At 43.5% G+C, this 17,345-nt stretch overlaps 1 protein-coding gene across 2 annotated transcripts in view; it reads right to left on the bottom strand.

The window, feature by feature from the left end:
- NCMAP (non-compact myelin associated protein) overlaps window positions 1-17,345 on the bottom strand; it is a 111,257-nt gene that overhangs the window by 66,399 nt on the left and 27,513 nt on the right. The window contains exon 2 of one of the 2 annotated variants that reach the window (XM_073615475.1): window positions 9,283-9,444. The exons of the other annotated variant lie outside the window; for it this stretch is intronic. The gene's annotated coding sequence lies outside the window, so the exon portion shown is untranslated. The remainder of the gene's footprint in view (window positions 1-9,282; window positions 9,445-17,345) is intronic. 2 annotated transcript variants of the gene reach the window in all.

Genomic DNA, 17,345 nt, shown 5'->3' with positions numbered 1-17,345 from the left:
GCTAGGGCTGTATAGTGGCAGGTTACAGCATTATAGTGGCAGGCTAGGGCTGTATAGTGGCAGGTTAGGGCATTATAGTGGCGGGCTAGGGAAGTAAAGTGATAGGTTAGAGTAGTATAGTGTCAGGCGGGGGGAGGATAATGTCAGGTTAAGGTAGTATAGTGTCAGGCTAGGACAATATAGTGTCAGATTAGGACTGTATAATGTCAGGCTAGGGAAATAAAACAAAAGGCTAGGGCAGTAAAGTGTCAGGCTAGGGCAGTATAATAACAGGCTAGGGCAGTATAGTAAAATGAGTGTGGCCTCTATAGAGAGTTACTAAAGGTAAGGATTATTAAAGACTTGTACCATCATCCAGGAATCTAGAAATAACAGAATTGGGAGCCTAGTCCCCAAGCAGTGGCATGGCAACTGCATCTGATCATATGCAGCTGATGTTTGGCCAACATGGGCTCCTGTCATTTTTCAATCAAGGGATGTCAGGCAGGGGGAGGCCTACAGGGTACTTACTCCTCACCAAAGCCAACCCCCAACATGTTTCATGCACAGCAAGGCTTAATAATGTGGGATCACCTTTAATTAAGCCCTGCTGCATTTGAGACATTACAGCACAAACAATCACTTTCAGCTCTAAGAGGTCCTCCACAGTTGGATAGCACTATACAACAAATCCAAATGCTTGACGGATGCAAGGGGTATCCAAAATAACTACAAAAACGAAGAAACAGGAAGGCACAAGCACCTAGTGTAATACCAAAAATGTATTTGAGTGAATGAAAGATAAAAAACGAATACTCACAAAAGTGCAACTATTAAAAGCCCATAGGCCAGATAGGCCCATAGAATATGCATGCTCCAATTACATCCTGCTTTAGTGCCAAGCTGATGCGTTTTGGGGCGCACCCCCTTCATCAGAGCTGCACTGCATTTGAAACAATCTGGGGTCAAGGCTTTGGGTGGATGTGAGTGGTGTGCTGTCATTGCAATAAACCTTGGCTGGAGTTGAACGTCCATGGCTGAGTGATTGGCTTTCTGCAGAGATTGGAGCTAGCAACAGAATCTCATGTTATCTAATGTAGCTGCTAATAGTCATGCCACACCAGCGATTTGTAGCTGCATAAATGAGCACTCCTCATACTGCTTGTAACAGGTATTCATACACATGATGTTTGTAGATGGGTGTGCAATTTTTACAATTTTTGTGTTTATGTTTTAACTTTTTTAATCTATATAAATAAATTAATATTATATTGAATTTTGGTGTACTGGTTGCCTTTCAAAGTCCCATTTTCCCGGGAGGATTTCCTTTTTCTCTACATGAATGAGCACTGTAGCCACTGACAGCAGTAGCTCTGTTGCCAGCTACAAATTGCCAAAGAAAATGAGCACAGTGATTTGTAACTGCTTCGAATCTCTTCCACAAAGTTGCTTGTGTAAAATGACCCTTACTGTCACAGTGACAATGTAACACCAGGCAGGAAGTGAGGTAACATCAGGCAGGGAGTGAGATAAAATCAGCAACAGAAATACAGACAGCAATAAAAGTTGAATGGAGTGCTAGCTTTCTATTACTATACTCAAATAAGCAGTTTTATTCATGTCTATATTACTGTAATGCCCTGTACACACGATAGGATTTTCCAATGGAAAATGTGTGATAGGACCTGGTTGTCGGAAATTCCGACCGTGTGTAGGCTCCATCACACATTTTCCATAGAAATTTCCGACACACAAAGTTTGAGAGCATGCTATAAAATTTTCCGACAACAAAATCCGATCGGTTAAATTCCGATCGCGTGTACACAAATCCGACGCACAAAATGCCACGCATGCTCAGAATAAATTAAGAGACAAAAGCTATTGGCTACTGCCCCATTTATAGTCCTGACGTACTTGTTTTACGTCACCACGTTCAGAACGATCGGATTTTCCGACAACTTTGTGTGAGCGTGTGTATGGAAGACAAGTTTGAGCCAACATCCGTCTGAAAAAGTCCTAGGATTTTGTTGTCGGAATGTCCGATCAATGTCCGACCGTGTGTACAGGGCATTAGTCTGATGAAACCATTGGTTAAATGAGTGTAAATCTTACCCTAGTCTCAGGACTAGTAAAATCCCAACAGGTCCACAACAAAATGTGCCAACTCCACACACTGTTGATGTACACCACAGTGATCAAGCTGATTAACTCCTCACAGGGTGAAACACGTTAGAGGGGGTTCTCCCACGAGTGAAGCTGAAGCCATTTGATTGATTTTTATCACTCTGGTGTATATCAACAGTGTATGGAGGTGCACCATTTTGTTGTGGACCCAACATTTGGCCTGACAAGCGTTTACTAACAAGATATGCACATGGCAGCAGAAACTTAAACTGGCTGGTGGGACATATTTGTGATATTTGAGCCGTAATCTTTTTTTAGGGTAGAAACACCTGACAGGGGTTCAAATCTTTCCGCACTCTGTACAATTCTGACTCATTCTAGACATACACAAAAGAAAAAAAGAACAAGTTTCTTATACAGTAAAACCTTGGATTGTGAGCATAATTCGTTCTGGAAACATGCTTGTAATCCAAAGCACTTGTATATCAAAGCGAATTTCCTCATAGTAGTAATGTAAACCCAGATGATTCGTTCCACAACCATTTATTCATAAGTCCTTCAGTTTATAGTCCGTATAAAATGATTATAGCAATGTGATAGGTTGTGTAACCATAAAATGTCCATCCACAAATGGCAGCCTCCACGAGGGGATTAGAAGCAAAATCCAGCAGGAGCTACTGAGTATAAAAGAGAAGAAAGGCGCCATTAAGTGTAGCAATATGGTTACATTTAACTTCATTAAATGTAACCATATTGCTACACTTATGCCGCGTACACACGGTCGGACTTTTCGTCTACAAAAGTCCAACGGACGCTGACGGACTAAAGCTGGCTGGTAATCCGATCGTGTGTGGGCTTCTCCGGACTTTCAACTGACTTTTTTAGCCTCAAATCCGACGGACTTTAGATTTGAAACATGCTTCAAATCTTTACGTCGTAAGTACGACGGACCCCGAAATCCGCTCGTCTGTGTGCTAGTCCGACGGACAAAAACCCATGCTAGGGCAGCTATTGGCTACTGGCTATGAACTTTCTTATTTTAGTCCGGTGTACGTCATCACGTACGAATCCGTCGGACTTTTGTGTGGTCGTGTGTAGGCAAGTCCGTTCGTAAGAAAGTCTGCCGCAAGTCCGCCGAAGGTACGTCGGAAGTCTGTTGGACAGGCTGTCGGACTTTTGTAGACGAAAAGTCCGACCGTGTGTACGCGGCATTAGAGGTGCCTCTCTTCTCTTTTATACTCAGTTTTATGTGACGCTACTTGTATATCAAGACATCGCTTGTATATCAAGTCAAAATTTATTTAAAATTTTTGCTTGACTTGCAAAACGCTCTCAAACCAAGTTAGTCTCAATCCAAGGCTTTACTGTACTTGTAAACAGTATGTGGACAACCTGCACTACAAATTGTTATGCTTTTATTTCAGTTGGATTATTGGACTCAGCACACAATCCTAACCTGTTAATTATTCACTGTAATCAGATTTAACTTGCAGAGCTCTTTAGTAATAGCTCTTATGCGATATCTCCACCTAACCAGTTTGTATATTAACTCAATACAATGTTCCCTTCAAATTTCTTTGAATTGTAAATTCAAACCCTGATAATGTGAGCCAAAGCAAAGGAGTAATGGCATTTTATGTTGCAAGATCTATAATGCAATGATAATCTTCTAACTGTATAATTGTTGGTTCTTTCTTCACAGGAATTGCTTAACTATTCTGTAACCTGTGCTAACTGATAATGTCCTTAGACCTAAATGTGACCAAACAAAGATGGTCAAACAATGTCAATTTTGGCCATTCAATACTTATCCAATCAAAATTCATTTCTTTGGAGGTTGGTGGTACCAATGGATCCCCCTTGCCCTTTTTTTTTGTTCCTCTCTTCCCTTCTTTTCCCTCTTTCTTTTCTTCCCTGTTTTGTCTCCTTACTTTTTTCCTCTGTTTATTGTTATACATTATCGGTGTCTACCATGTAAAATGTCACGTGGGATACAGAGACTCCTCAGTACCTGGTATTCCGGTCACCTTTCATACGCATATATGCATCCTATACATGCAATGGCTTATTGCTGTGTTGACCATCTATGTACAGGTTTCTTTTTCGACATGCCTACACTGAGTTGTCTGTATTAACCATGTGTAACCTTAAAATAAAGTATTGAAAGAAAAAAAAAAACCTGTTATGGGCACCATAGAATGCCTAGGGAACCCAGATGTCAGATATGTTTGGTAAGAGACAGAAAAAGTGGGGCTGGTTTTCTGCAGTCAGGTGTGACACCTGGGTCTGAGAGGCTGGTCCTTTGCCAATGTGGCGTTGGTCAATGTACATAAGGTTTTAAGCCTAGTATATACAGCTGAATTTTGGGTGATATCGGCCGGTTCAATAAAAAACGGCCGACATCCGGCCTATGTTTATGGCAGCCAGAAGTCTGTCGGGCGACCATGCTGGAAAATTAGGAGCCAATGGCTGACAACGCTGACTAAAATGCTCTGGTGGGGGGGCTGTCCTCCTGTCAGAACACAACAGCTCAGCAGGGGAGATCGCTGTACTAACATCGGATCGTTAGTACAGCAGCTCCGACCTGAGCTGTCAGTTTTTTTTTTATTCAACGCCTCAGGTTGTGTACTAGGTTTTAGCCTTGCACAGGACAGCAGAAAATCTTGCTAATCAACTCGTTTTGCAGAGTTCATGTACTATGATCTTCTGATCTTTGCCCTTCAATGAAATGTACAGCCTTACTTAAGATAACAGTGTCTTAGGATGTTGAAGTACAGCGAACATAACCAACAGCAGCTTTCTTCATTAGACTTAAAACATAGGACTGAATCTGTGGCCCAATTATGGACATTCAAGTATTTAAAAAATTCTTAACAAAGTTAATTTTAAAACAAAACCCCACTGACATCTGTAACTGCAGGCACTGCAAATTATTCCTCGTAGTTCACAGCAGAAACATGTACAGCTTGTATAACAGTGTAAATTTGCTGTCCCCTCAAAATAACTCAACACACAGCCATTAATCTCTAAACCGCTGGCAACAAAAGTGAGTACACCCCTAAGTGAAAATGTCCAAATTGGGCTCACTTAGCCATTTTCCCTCCCCAGTGTCATGTGACTCGTTAGTGTTACAAGGTCTCAGGTGTGAATGGAGAACAGGTGTGTTAAATTTAGGGTTATCACTCTCACTCTCTCATACTGGTCACTGGAAGTTCAACATGGCACCTCATGGCAAAGAACTCTCTGAAAAAAACAATTTTGGCTCTACATAAAGATGGCCTGGGCTATAAGAAGATTGCCAAGACCCTGAAACTGAGCTGCAGCACGGTGGCCAAGACTATACAGCAGTTTAACAGGACAGGTTCCACTCAGAACAGGCCTCGCCATGGTCGACCAAAGAAGTTGAGTACACATGCTCAGCCTCATATCCAGAGATTGTCTTTGGGAAATGGACATTTGAGTGCTGCCATCATTGCTTCAGAGGCTGAAGGGGTGGGGGTTCAGCCTGTCAGTGCTCAGACCATACGCCACACACTGTATCAAATTGGTCTGCATGGCTGTCGTCCGAGAAGGAAGCCTCTTCTAAAGATGATGCACAAGAAAGCCCGCAAAGAGTTTGCTGAAGACAAGCAGACCAAGGACATGGATTACTGGAACGATGTCCTGTGGTCTGATGAGACCAAGATAAACTTATTTGGTTCAGATGGTGTCAAGCGTGTGTGGCGGCAACCAAGTGAGGAGTACAAAGACAAGTGTGTCTTGCCTACAGTCAGGGCCAGCCCTACCATGTGTCCCGGTGGGTCCATGGGACCCAGGCGGCACTTTAAGAGGGGCAGCAACAGGGGTGCACTGCCCGAGGACCTGAGGCTCCCTCCTTCTAGCTTGCAGTGTCACCCTTGTACTGAATCACTGCTAGCACCCACAGTCCTGGTGGACTCCTGGCTGGCCAAGACCCGCTTCAAGTTGCTCTCCAGCGGCCCCTGGCTCCCTGCCCAAACTGTTTCCTAGCCATGGCCCACCTGGCGTCTTGCAACCAGTGACGTCACGAGGAGAAGGAGAGAGGGGCCCCAGATTTAACTTCCTCCTCCTCCACTAGCTCCACCCACCTCTTTCCTGTATGTTCCCCGGAGGCATGCAGCTGAAACATCATGAGATACTGACTACAGTGCACAGGGGGAGAGAGCTGGAACAAAACCTTTAATGAGTTTAGGTTAAAAAAGACAAATCAAAGCACTTACAAACAGATGACAGATCAGGCTTTAGATCATCAGTCAGGTCTCCCCAGGAGCCAGCGTTCTGTGCTAAACTGTCAGCTCTTCACAGCAGCTCAGTGTGTGTGTATCAGCCTGCTTGGAGCCACTAGCAAGCCTCTCAGTGCAGACTGCAGAGAGGATGGTTGGCAGATGAGTATGTTGGCAGAAGAGGAGAAGACAGATGAGAAAACCTCAGAGGGATGGGAGGAGGACACATTGTTAGATATCATGGCACTGATGGCAGGGTCCATGCTGGAACTTGTAGTCCTTCACTTTTGTGGGATGTGACCCCTCAAAAAGTGAAGGACTACAAGTCCCAGCATGAACCCCTGATATCTAAGGATGTGACTCCCCCCCAACTACTGAACTACAGGTCCCAGCATGAACCTATGACATCTATGAGGTCACACCATTAGATCTCAGGGGTTCATGCTGGGACTTAAAGTCCTTCACTTTTGGGGGGTCACATCCCTCAAAAGAGAAGGACTACAGGTACCAGCATGAATCCCTCAGAGCTGAAGATGTGACACTCCCTGGCCGCCGCATGGGAGGAGTCACATCGGCAGCCAGCAGCAGGAGGGGAGTTCACCTTCCTGGGGCTCCAGTGTGTTGGACTGGTGGCAGGCTGCAGGTGGCAAGTGACACTGCATCTGATGGCAGACTATGAGTGGCAAGTGGCACACTGCATCTAGTGGCAGGCTATTGGTGGCAAGTGGCACTGCATCTGTTGGCAGGTTATGGGTGACAAGTGACACTCTGCATCTGGTGGCAGGCTATGGGTGGCAAGTGACACACTGCATCTAGTAGCAGGCTATGGTTGGCAAGTGGAACTGCATCTGGTGGCAGGCTATGGGTGGCAAGTGAAACAGCTGTGGGTGGAAAATGGCACACTGCATCTGGTGGCAAGTGGTACGCTGCATCTAGTAGCAGGCTATGGGTGGCAAGTGGCACACTGCATCTAGTGGCAGGCTATGGGTGGCAAGTGGCACTGCATCTGGTGGCAGGCTATGGGTGGCAAGTAAAACGGCTGCCGGTGGCAAATGGCACACTGCATCTGGTGGCAGGCTATGAGTGGCAAGTGGCACACTGCATCTAGTGGCAGGCTATGGGTGGAAAGTGGCACTGTATCTGGTGGCAGGCTATGGGTGGCAAGTGAAAGGGCTGCGGGTGACAAATGGCACACTGCATCTGGTGGCAGGCTATGAGTGGAAAGTGGCACACTGTATCTAGTGGCAGGCTTTGGTTGGCAAGTGGCACTGCATCTGGTGGCAGGCTATGGGTGTCAGGTGACACGGCTGCAGGTTGAAAGTGGCACACTACATCTGGTGGCAGGCTATGGGTGACAAGTGGCACACTGCATCTGGTGGCAGACTATGGGTGGCAAGTGGCACACCCTTCTGCCGAATTCCCCTTCAAACCCGAGTCTACATACCCCCCTCATCTTTTTTTGGGAAGAGGGGGTGTCCCTAAATGGCAGTTTGGAAATGTGGTCACCTTAGCCGCCACCACACCACTGCTGTCGCCTCATGTTGCATCACTGAGTGGGGATCGGAGCTTAGTTGGTAGGTGGCAGTGAAGAGGGATGGGGGAGCTTTCTTGGTGCTGCACAATTCATATGATGTTTTTGGGCATGTCCCTTTGCTGGAGGGGGCATGTCTCTTTGCTGGAGGGGGCATGTCTCTTTTCTGGAGGGGGCATGTCTCTTTGCAGGAGGAGGCATGTCTCTTTCCTGGATTGGGCATGTCTCTTTGCTGGATTGGGCATGCCTCTTTGCTGGAGGTGGCATGCCTCTTTGCTAAATATATGGAGATGTCTCTTTGCTTTATGGAAATGTCTCTGCTGAATTTATGGAAATGTCTCTTTGCTGAATATATAAAGGGGGGTGGGGGGCATTTCATTCTTGGACCCAAGCAGCACAATGTCTTGGGCCAGCCCTGCCTATAGTCAAGCATGGTGGTTGGAGTGTCATGGTCTGGGGCTGCATGAGTGCTGCCAGTACTGGGGAGCTATAGTTCATTGAGGGAGTCATGAATGCCATGTACTGTGACATACTAAAGCAGAGCATGATCCCCTCCCTTTGGAGACTGGGCTGTAGTCCCCAAACACACCTCCAAGATGACCACTGCCTTGCTAAAGAAGCTGAGGGTAAAGATGATGGACTGGCCAAGCATGTCTCCAGACCTAAACCCTATTGAGCATCTGTGGGGCATCCTGAAAAGGAAGGTAGAGGAGCACAAGGTCTCTAATATCCACCAGCTCCGTGATGTCGTCATGGAGGAGTGGAAGAGGACTCCAGTGGCAACCTGTGAAGCTCTGGTGAACTCCATGCCCAAGAGGGTTAAGGCAGTGCTGGAAAATAATGGTGGCCACACAAAATATTGACACTTTGGGCCCAATTTGGACATTTTCGTTTAGGGGTTTAGATATAAATGGCTGTGTGTTGAGTTATTTTTGAGGGGACAGCAAATTTACACTGTTATACAAGCTGTACACTCACTACTTTACATTGTAGCAAAGTGTCATTTCTTCAGTGTTGTCACATGAAAAGATATAATAAAATATTTACAAAAATGTGAGGGGTGTACTCACTTTTGTGAGATACTGTACATAGCATGACTTAAAAAAAAAAAAAAAAAAAATCACGGCTTACCTTTTTAGATGCCTTATTTTGGACCCTCCAGCAAGGAAAAATGCTACTATAGTTCTTGTTTATGAGGGGGCTGGGCAGTGGTGTTTGCTATAATCAACCCTGTCTGTACTGCTCAGATCTTCATTATCAATTGTAACTAGATTTGAACACTGTCGTAACTAAAGGCCCGTACACCCGATCAGAAAATCGTACAAAAAATACCGCTTTCAAATCGATCGTATGATAGTCTAATCTTTAGTACACAGCTTTCATCCAAAATTTTTTGAAGGGACTTACGTGAAAATGTTTCTCGTATGATACCAGATTGTACGATTTTTGTTTAATTAGTACAGTTTTCGTCCAAAAATACATTACAACACATGACATCACTTTCAAATTTTTTTTTCTGTTGTACGAAAATTTTTGTACTTTAGTAACCTCTTCATTTTTGAGCTGGACCTAGCATGCAAAAAAAAAAACTAACGATCATTCATCCAATAATCTCACTGTGTGTACTAGACTTTAAAGTTACAAATGTAAAAGCCACCTTCCTGCATTGTATGTTAATAATTAGGCTGGCTGTACACTATACGATTTTCTCTTAGATATACCAAAACCATATAATATGAGGGTACACTGAAACACTTTCAATTTGTATTCAACCAGGCAGGCCTTTCTATTCCTTCTGTATTGAGCTGCACTGTAATTGTACTGTCTCCCTTTATATTGTAAAGCGCTGCGCAAACTGTTGGTGCTATATGAATCCTGTATAATAATATTAATATACAACTAATAAGTGTATGTTCCTGCATAAATATTCATTAGGGTCAAGCATTACACCCAGCTACTGTATGGCTTTATCTCAGGAGTGATCAACTAGGAAAATCTAACCTATACAATCTACTATTACCAGTTGATTGAGCAGCTTGGTGTATTGGCAGATAGCATAGTGTCCATTAAAGAAGAAGTACAGCCAAAGCTTGTTCGGCTGGATTTCTCCTGTGAATCACAGGTGTGCAGTTTGTCCTGCACTCCTGTGACCTATTTTCAGCAGAGAGCAGGCTGAAGCCCTCTGTCGGCTGACGTCACAGAGCTGGTCCAGGCTCAGGAGCTCTGGTCACTGAGCGATCAGTGATGTTTGATCCGTTGGTTCTCAGTCTTAGTGCCAGCAGGGGAAAGATGCAGCATCCACCTAGGTCAGGGGTGTCCAAATTTTTTTCACAGAGGGCCAGATTTGATGAAGTGAACATGCATCAGGGCTGACCATTTTGCCTGACATTCTTTGAAGCATTAAAATTTGGTCTGTGTGTTCGTCCGAGCACTAATACACTGCCCAACAAGAACTCTCTTGCCTTTGTGGTTGTGGGTGGCGAAGAGATGACCTCAGGCGTGTTATTTGGATATATATATATATATATATATATATATATATATATATATATATATATATAAATACGGTATATCCAAATAACACACCCAAACTCATCCTTAGTCCTGAGCGGCACTCTGGGATATATATATAATCTTTTGTGGCCCCCAACGAATCCCCAAGTGCCGCTCAGGACTAAGGATGAGTTTGGGTGTGTTATTTGGATATACCATATTTATTGGCTTATAACACGCACCTTTACTTTAAGAAGGAAGTTTCAGGAAAAAACTTGAATTTTAAATAAGGAACTGTGAAGCAAAATAAAGGTCAGTGCCCATCAATGCAGCCTAATCAGTGCCCATCTGCATCCTCACCATTGCCATTATTGCAGCCTCACCAGTGCCATGAATGCAGCCTCACTAGTGCCATGAATGCAGCCTCACAAGTGCCATGAATGCAGCCTTACTAGTGCCATGAATGCAGTTTCACAAGTGCCATAAATGCAGCCTCACCATTGCCATGAATGCAGTTTCACCATTGCCATTAATGCAGCCTCACCAGTGCATTCATTTTATTAAGCTATGAGTAAGCATCAGTTGATGTGAAACGCGTTAGCAATTCTTCCTGCATCTAACTCTGATGTGACTGTATTTTGGATTTTATTTATTTTTGTTCAATAAAGATGCCTTTTTTTTTTTTTTTTGAGTGCGGCTGTCCAGGATCCTTTTCCTCTTCTACACACCAGTGCATTCATGGCAGAAATGTCTCTACACTCTTAACAGTTGTCACTGAAACAGGTGTCCCAGTTGGAGAATGTACTCTCTCCTCCTGTTTAACCACTATTAAGGGTAGGTTCGCCCTGCATGCAGGACTTTTTTTTTTTTTTTTTTAGCGTAGCGCAGTGTAAGGCAATCCACTGCCTTGCACTGTGCAGTGGCCAATTGTACTTTATGAGATGTCTGTGTGACATCTCAATAAAATTTGTTTAACAAAAAAAAGGAAACAGTGCTATGTGTTGAGATTGATGCATCAGCACAGCGCTGATCCAGCCGGACTAAACCGCACACCAGCCGCTGCGTTGTCATGCAGCGGCTGGTGTGAACATACCCTAAATGTTATTTACCTTAAAGCATTCTTTGCAATTAAGTAATAACTGACCCACTACTTGTCCTACCCCCCCCCCCCCCCCCACTCCTTCGTCCCTAAACACTTACTTGGCTTCTGTCATCTCTCCAGCACTGTCTCTGGCTCCAGTGCCACTCCCTTCCTGCCTTTACAGAAGAAACTGAGTGTAGTAGGCTCCTGCTACCATCAGTCAAGCTCCTGTAAGGAGAGAGCGGGGGCAAAGCATGAATGGACACACACAATTCTGCGCGGGACCCAATGAAAGCTCGCACACATGGGTACCTCCTTAGCACCTGGATTGCTACAAGAGGCACCCAAAGGAGGGAGGAGCCCACAGTGCTGATGGGACTGCCAGAAAAAGAGGAAAACAATGTTGCACAGAGCAGGTAAGGGTTTCCTTTTTTTGTTTTTCAATTTTAGACTTTAACGTCCCTTTAGGGTATATTTTTGTGGATGCAAAATTGCGTTAGCACCTACTTTGTATTTGTTATTGTTACATGTTCTCATTCACATAGAATAACTTAAAGTACAACTAAAGGCAAAACTTTTATATTTAGTTTTGGATAGAGTGACGAGGGATTACACCTGTCAGTGTTTATTGCTGTCTGTGTTCCCGTTAAAGAGATTCACCTTCTGTATTTGTTCTGTTTTCCATTATGCAGGGATTTCCTTTCTCTTCCTTTATGCCAGGAAGCGAAGGGAAATCTCTCCAATGGGACAGAGATGGCAAAAAATGAACTGACACTCTGACAGGGGTTATGATCCTCCCTTACGCTATCCAAAAGAAAAAAAAAAGTTTTGTTTATAGTTATACTTTGAATAAAAATTTCTGCTTACATCCTACTCTCTTTAGGCCTCATTCAGATGGGCGCTGACACCAGTACTGTAGGCATAAGGCAGTATTTTTGCGCCTGCATACTCCCCGAGCTGCGTGGGGGCAGCCTATGGAAGCGGATGCAGATACAGTGGTGGTATACGTCTATATTCTCATTGCATACATTCCTGGAATGAGCTCTAATGCTGCGTATACACAAGCGGATTTTCCGTTGGAAAAAACTTGGATGGTTTTTCCGACGGAATTCTGCTCAAGCTCGCCTTGCATACACACGGTCACACAAAAGTTCTCTGAACCTTCGACCGTCAAGAACGCGGTGACAAACAACACTACGACGAGCAGAGAAAATATAGTTCAATGTTTCCGAGCATGTGTCAAATTCTTTCCGAGCATGCGTAGGAGTTTTGCGCGTCGGAATTTGTACAGACGATCACATTTTCGGATAGGAACTTTTTCCGACCGAAAAAATTGGGAACCTGCTCTCAATCTTTTGCTGGCGGGAATTCTGCCAGCAAAAGCCCGATGGAGCATACACACGGTCACATTTTCCGACCAAAATCTGTCATTGGTCTTTTGCTGGCCAAATTTCCGATCACGTGTACGCGACATAAAAGGTACCGGGTGCTGTAGCAACCACCAGCTGGATACTGGAACATACACTATATTACCAAAAGTATTGACACACCTGCCTTTACACGCGCATGAACTTTAATGGCATCCCAGTCTTATTCCGTAGGGGTTAAATATTGAGATGGCCCACCCTTTGCAGCTATAACAGCTTCAACTCTTCTGGGAAAGCTGTCCACAAGGTTTAGGAGTGTGTCTTTGGGAATGTTTGACCACTCTTCCCAAAGTGCATTTGTGAGGTCAGGCACTGATGTTTGATGAGAAGGCCTGGCTCGCAGTCTCTGCTCTAATCCATCCCAAAGGTGTTCTATCAGGTTGAGGTCAGGACTCTGTGCAGGCCAGTCAAGTTCCTCCACCCCAAACTCGCTCATCCATGTCTTTATGGACCTTGCTTTATGCACTGGTGCGCAGTTATGTTGGAACAGGGAGAGGCCATCCCCAAACTGTTCCCACAAAGTTGGGACCATAAAATTGTCCAAAATGTCTTGGTATGCTGATATCTTAAGTGTTCCCTTCACTGGAACTAAGGGACCAAGCCCAACCCCTAAGAGACAACCCTACACCATATGATTTGGACCAGTGCACAAAGCAAGGTCCATAAAGACATGGATGAACAAGTTTGGGATGGAGAAACTTGACTGCCCTGCAGAGTCCTGACCTCAACCTGATAGAACACCTTTGGAATGAATTAGAATGGAGACCGCAAGCTAGGCCCTCTCGAACACATGCCTGACCTTACAAATGCGTTTCTGGAAGAATGGTCAAATATTCCCATAGACACACTCCTAAACCTTCTGGATAGCCTTCCCAGAAGAGTTGAAGCTGTTATAGCTGCAAAGGGTGGGCTAACTCATTATTGAACCCTACAGACTAAGACTGGAATGCCATTAAAGTTCCTGTGCGTGCAAAGGCAGGCGTTCCAATACTTTTGATAATATACTCTACACGATATAACGTAGATATTCATCAGCACACCAAGGATCTTCAATTACATCCAAATGTTTTTTTATTGAAGAAAGATCACATCACAAACAGTGTAGTGCACTTCAATAAAAAAACATTTGGATGTAATTGACGATCCTTGGTGTGCTGGTGAATATCTATATTATACACAGTGGTGTAGTTGATAGCATTTTCACCTAGTAGTAAGAAGGGTCTGGTGTAGTGGGTAGCACTTTCACCTAGCAGTAAGAAGGGTCGCTGGTTCGTATCCCAACCACAACACTACCTGCCTGGAGTTTGCATGTTCTCTCTGTGCCTGCGTGGGTTTCCTCCCACACTCCAAAGACATGCTGGTAATTTAATTGGCCAAAAATATAGGTTTGTTGCCTGGATCAACCACCAAAGTTAAATTTAATAAATGTTAGCAAAACGTTCATCCACACAATAAGCATGGGATGCAGTTTGGGTTGCCCTAAGGCATACAGAAAAAACTAAGAGAATAAAGCTCTCTTAAGAGGGCAGAAAAACACCCGAACACTATAGAAAAGCCAAATTAATTTTATTGTACAAAAATTAAAACACCACACAAATTAAATATAAAGAAAAATGGGGAATGGCTATGGTAAGTGACTATCAAGGACCCTTTAGAATAAAAAGACAATGTTGTCTGAGGTATTAAAAACAAAGGAGCCGCAGCTATACATCACACATGCAAACCACAATCACCACTCACAGGCACTGATGATATAAAGGTTGATTAGTATATGGGAATTCAAAGCATACTGCTAGTGGAATCCTGTTAATCATCGGTCATGGGCGTGGTATATAGGGTGTATGGATGAGATGGATGGAGGGTACTAGTGGAAGTCCATTAATAAAGTTGATTCAGCACGGTCGGTTGGACATGAGGACCGGGACCAAAAATTGATTATGCAGGGTAGACAGCAAGTAAAACCAGCAAGCTAACCAATGTTTTTTTTTTTTTTTTTTTTGGTAGGTTAATTGGATCCTGTCTAAATTGTCCCTAGTATGTATGAATGTGAGTTAGGGACCCTTAGATTGTAAGCTCCTTGAGGGTAGGGACTGATGTGAATGTACAATGTATATGTAAAGCGCTGTGTAAATTCATGGCGCTATATAAGTACCTGAAATAAATAAATACAGTGGCTGCATGGACACATACTACTTGATTCTCATTAGTGAGACTTCACCCAGTGGGTTCTCTGAGAAACTGCCCTAGGCCAGATTTGACTATTATTATTATACAGGTTTTATGTAGCGCCAACAGTTTGCACAGCGCTTTACAACATGAGGGTAAAGGGATCTCACTGGATGAATACTGTTTACATGACTAAGGACCCTTTCAGACAGAGTGGAATCCGTTCAAGTGAACCTGCCTGCTCAGTGGGGGATCTCTCGGCTGATCCCCGCTGAGCAGGCTGATGACAGAGCCCTCTGTTCTCTATGGGGCAGTCAGATGGAAATGGATGCATGACGATCTGCTGGATGGATGGTGAACGTATCCCCATCCGTCTGTTTCTAGTGCACCGGATCGGATACCGGCAGGTGACATCTGCCGCCCCATAGAGAACAATGGGTGGTCCGATCGGTCCGCTGGTGTGAAAGGGGCTTAAGAGAAATTGTTTTAAAATGTATTTGACAACGTTGTCAATCCTTTTAGTAGTGTTGGTTGGTGACAATTGCTTGGTAAGATAAAATTGGGGTACATGTTGTTTACTTGTTGGATAATTACAGCTATTAATAAAGATTTTTGTACATAGTCATACCACTTGGACTTTAATTAGCACTCTCTGTTTTAGGAACTTTATTCCTAGGCATTTCCTTGGCTTATTTTTAGGTACTAGGTCCACACCTTTGATTTAAGGTGAGCCGGTGGACTTAAAATACTTTGTTTCCTCGTCTTTTGTCATTAAGAACATATTATGTTTAACTGCATGGATACAGCCATGTCAAGAACTGACAGGCATACAGGAATGGGTGCACTGCATGGATCGCACACTGTCTGCTTTCGGGGCTATGCAGAGGGGGCTGGGCAGTTAAAGCTGAACTCTGGGAAACATGCTCCCTGGGGTCCCCACATTCCCTTGTGAGGGGGAGTGTGGGAAAAGGGGATTTTGGAGTGCCAAAAAACAGTATCAACTACCACATTATATATTTAAAAAGGTTTATCAAAGTTTTATTTGTTAAAAAAGTATTTTAAAAACACATGTATGATATTATAAATAACAACACATTGGACAATAAATGACCATTCTAGGTAAACAATGCGTAAGACATTAATGGATCCAAGCATTTCACCCACAATAGAAGGGAGGGCTTCTTCAGGATCCAGTCTGCAATGCTGGCAACATCTGATAACTTATAGGGTGATCAAAAAGACCATATCAGCAATTCACTATGCCTGACATGGGGGGAATCCAATCAAAGCTATGTGTCCAAGATTATATTCATGAATGTGAAAGACGAAGAACAATGAAGATTTGCTTGCATATGTGCGTCATCATTAATATAAAGATAATAGGACTCAAATGGATATAGAGCTTGTGTGAAGGGCTGAAGAAAAATTTGTCCAAAAATAATCAAAATATTACAAATTCTAGAGCCCAAATCCACAAATTGGAAGCAGGGGGAGGAGCCATACGGGAGGGTGACCCCATATTCCAGATATGCACATATGATGAGATAGATGCCACTGTGCTGGTGGGTCACATTATCGGCGTGGTAAAACATTTTAAGTCAGCAGCTATTGACTGTGTGGATGGGGGGGGGGGGTTAAAAAAAAAAAAGATTATTGTATGGCCTGCTTTAGGCCTCCTGCACACTAGCTTAAAGATTGCTGCTTCTACAGGAGTTTAGCGTTGTGCCTGTAGAAGCCGCTCAATGTTATCCTACGTGTCCATGCACATTAGGACGATTACAGACATATGTTAAGCTTAACGTTTAGAGGAAGAACAAAAAAACCCTTCTGGTTTGCTTTTCTAATTGGAGCTTTCTGGCAGAAAAAAAAACACAAAACTCTCCTTAACTGGCCTAAACTGTATACAAAAAAAATTTTGTTTTTTTTTTGCCAGGGGAACTGGCGTTTTTTTAAGCCCAGTGTGCATGGAGCCTCAGTGTCCTAGTGACAATGCTGGCAAAGTTACATAGGGTAAATCTAAGAAAAAAATCTTGCGAGCCACAATGTTCCTATGCTTAATAAACCAGCAGCAACAAGTAGTTATAAGTAGTTATATACCACAGGTATATCAAAGAAGAATAACCAGCAGCAAACGCAGTTCACGTACTCATAACCGTGCACAAACCATAATATAAAAGAAATTGCGTTGCGCTTGATTAAATGTCATACAGAGAAATATCCTAAAAAAATATATTTTTAAAAATCTCACTATTCACATCCATTATGCATAACTGTGCTAAAAAATAGTAATTTAAATATAACTA

This window comes from Aquarana catesbeiana, linkage group LG02 (genome assembly GCF_042186555.1).
Source record: "Aquarana catesbeiana isolate 2022-GZ linkage group LG02, ASM4218655v1, whole genome shotgun sequence".
NCBI classification, from domain to species: Eukaryota; Metazoa; Chordata; class Amphibia; order Anura; family Ranidae; genus Aquarana; species Aquarana catesbeiana.
This window is presented reverse-complemented; position numbering and strand designations above follow the sequence as displayed.